Below are 2582 nucleotides of genomic sequence, written 5' to 3'. Positions count from 1 at the left end.
ATTGGAGTGACCTGGACATTTGGACAGGCTGTGTTTATATATGTATTTGCAGGGACCACACCATTAACCTAAACCTATAACCTTAACCTAAACCTATAACCTAAACCTAAACTTACATTGATGAGAAATCACCAAGTACTATTAAGCTCAACCTAAAAAGATAAATTAGCATTTTCTTTCTTTCTTTTTCTTTTAACACACACTCACATACCAGAGTCGCTTATGGCTACAATGGGTACTTGAACTCGTGACCTTGTATTGAAACTATTTTAAATCTACCATGAAGGCATGAGTAAGGACCTAGGTGTGTGTGCATAGTCGGCGATATGTTCACCACACTGAATTTTATGAGCCCCACCAGGAAATAGGCTATGAATAATTTTTTCTATTTTAATTATGATGTTAAACTTATATGTATTTATGCGTGGATGAATGTGATGTGGATAAAATTGTTTGTGTTTGGATGGATGTAGTTTATGTTTGGATGGATTTACGTAGTTTGGGTTTAGATGGATGTGAATGTAAATACGATGAAACATATTATATAATAGGTGTATATCAGGAAGAATATAATGAGATATATTGTAACAGGTGTATATTAGGAATTTTGTGCTAGAATATTGAAAAAAGAAAAGAGAAACTTTTCGTAGGTAAAAGGTTGAATGGTGTGGTACTATCCACATTTTTACTTGCGAAACTTTTCAACTATGTCACTTGCGCATCTGAATGGAGTCTCGAGAGACCAAATTTCTCCTATTGTGACTGACATGTTGGCTGTAACAATGTCGAGTGCTTCACATAGCTTGACATATAATTCTGCAGCGTACGATAACTTACCAGGGATTACTTCGGATAGTTTACCTCAGAGTTGTTTTGTATTACAACGAAATATGTGTATTTAATATAGAATGATAATGTGTAATGGAATTTCCAAAGGTTATAGATTAATATTTACAGTTTTATTATATTTTGCGTGCATTATAGTGTAATGATCTAATCATATTTTAATCATCTCTCTAAGCATAAGCACAAATGCATTCTACCATCAACACTACTTGTATAATGTTTTAGTATATTCCACTTGTACTGATATTATATAAATTTACAAGTTCGTACATCGCACATATCCAGTGATGGCACCAGGTGGGAGACGTCGTTCGGGCCCTGGATCTACCCCTTCCACCTGTGATGCGGCGGAGACAGTATCGCCATCAGATGTTGCATCACAGGCATCTGATCCCTCAATCGTTCATACACCGAGCACTGCATGTAAGTGTAGACATATATTTCTTTTAAAGATTTCTGTTGATACAATAGACTTACATATTTCTTTTGTGACAGCATCGTCGACCAGCCGACGAGGACGTGGACCCACGCGTGGGTTAGTTTTACAGAGACTTACGCGTGAGGGTAGGGTGACAGTAAAATTCCCACAGGACTGCCTTAGACCTGTTGGGGACAATGCCAGGTTATTTACATCGGAGGTCGGTGTCTTATGTCGATCTCTGATCCCTACCACCACCCCTCGTTGGGTAGACGTGATAGATGATGTGCGGCAACACATCCGTTAGCGCCTTACGGTAAAATTTAGTAAATTAAATTTTGTTTTGTAAAATTTCATTTATGGTTAAGTTATTTTCTTAATAAGTTTATTACCTTAATCCATTATTTACAAAATTACAGGATAAATTTGTCTTGGATTTGAGTGTTCCGTACATTTCCCATGCCGTCGACGACATGATCAAGGAGCGGTTTAAGGAGTACCGCAGTGATTTACACCAGCGGTACAAGCGGTGCAGGAGCCTCGAGGAGGCCGTATTGACCGCACCGCTGCACGTGACCATTGACGATTGGCGGATACTCTGTGAGAGATTTTCGTCTGAGTCTTTTTAGGTAATATTTACATATTTACGATATCTTAAGGTAACAATTAAATTCGCAATTAATAATAATATATTATGAATAATGTGTTCAGAAGAGGAGCAAAATAAATTCTGCGAACAGGGAAAAGTTGGAAGTGAACCACATAGCTGGTTCAAAGTCATTTGTACAACTTCGTCGCGACATAGTAAGAAGTTACTGGTTATTATTAAGTTGATATATTTTTCCATGCATTTATATTAGCTCTATTGTCATTTTGATTGTGCAGCGAGATTCCGTCACTGGACAGGAGCCCGGACCAGTAGACTTCTACAGAGAGACTCATTGTCGGCAGGTGACGGGATTTTGGGTACATCCTACAGCCAGCGAGAATTGGGTAAAAAATTGTTATATTGTAAAATTTAATTGCATTGAATTATAATAATGTTATTTGTTATAAAAATTCATGTTTTCATCACAGGCGGCGATGGACGCCTGTTCACTCCCCAAGTATAGGGTTGTGATGTAGTAATAAACTCGGTAAGACCGAGGTCGAATCCACAGGGACTGAAACTTGTATGTTTCCTGAAACTAGGTAGAAATAGAACTAGCCTAAGATGTAATCAAAATCAAATGTAAATTTAAGGAATAATTGTGGAATAATTATCTAAAACTTTAAGTAACTCAGAGGAAGGAAACTAGGGATTCAGAGGATCCACTTG

General features: G+C 37.4%; 1 long non-coding RNA gene across 1 annotated transcript; it reads left to right on the top strand.

Moving 5' to 3' along the window:
* The first annotated feature begins 1586 nt into the window (after positions 1-1586).
* On the top strand, positions 1587-2259 carry LOC131218448 (uncharacterized). Its single transcript, XR_009157740.1, has 3 exons — positions 1587-1893; positions 1976-2068; positions 2150-2259. It is a non-coding gene; the product is annotated as an uncharacterized LOC131218448 (long non-coding RNA).
* The last annotated feature ends 323 nt before the right edge of the window (positions 2260-2582 follow it).

Source organism: Magnolia sinica, chromosome 11 (assembly GCF_029962835.1).
Source record: "Magnolia sinica isolate HGM2019 chromosome 11, MsV1, whole genome shotgun sequence".
Taxonomy (NCBI): Eukaryota; Viridiplantae; Streptophyta; class Magnoliopsida; order Magnoliales; family Magnoliaceae; genus Magnolia; species Magnolia sinica.
This window is presented reverse-complemented; position numbering and strand designations above follow the sequence as displayed.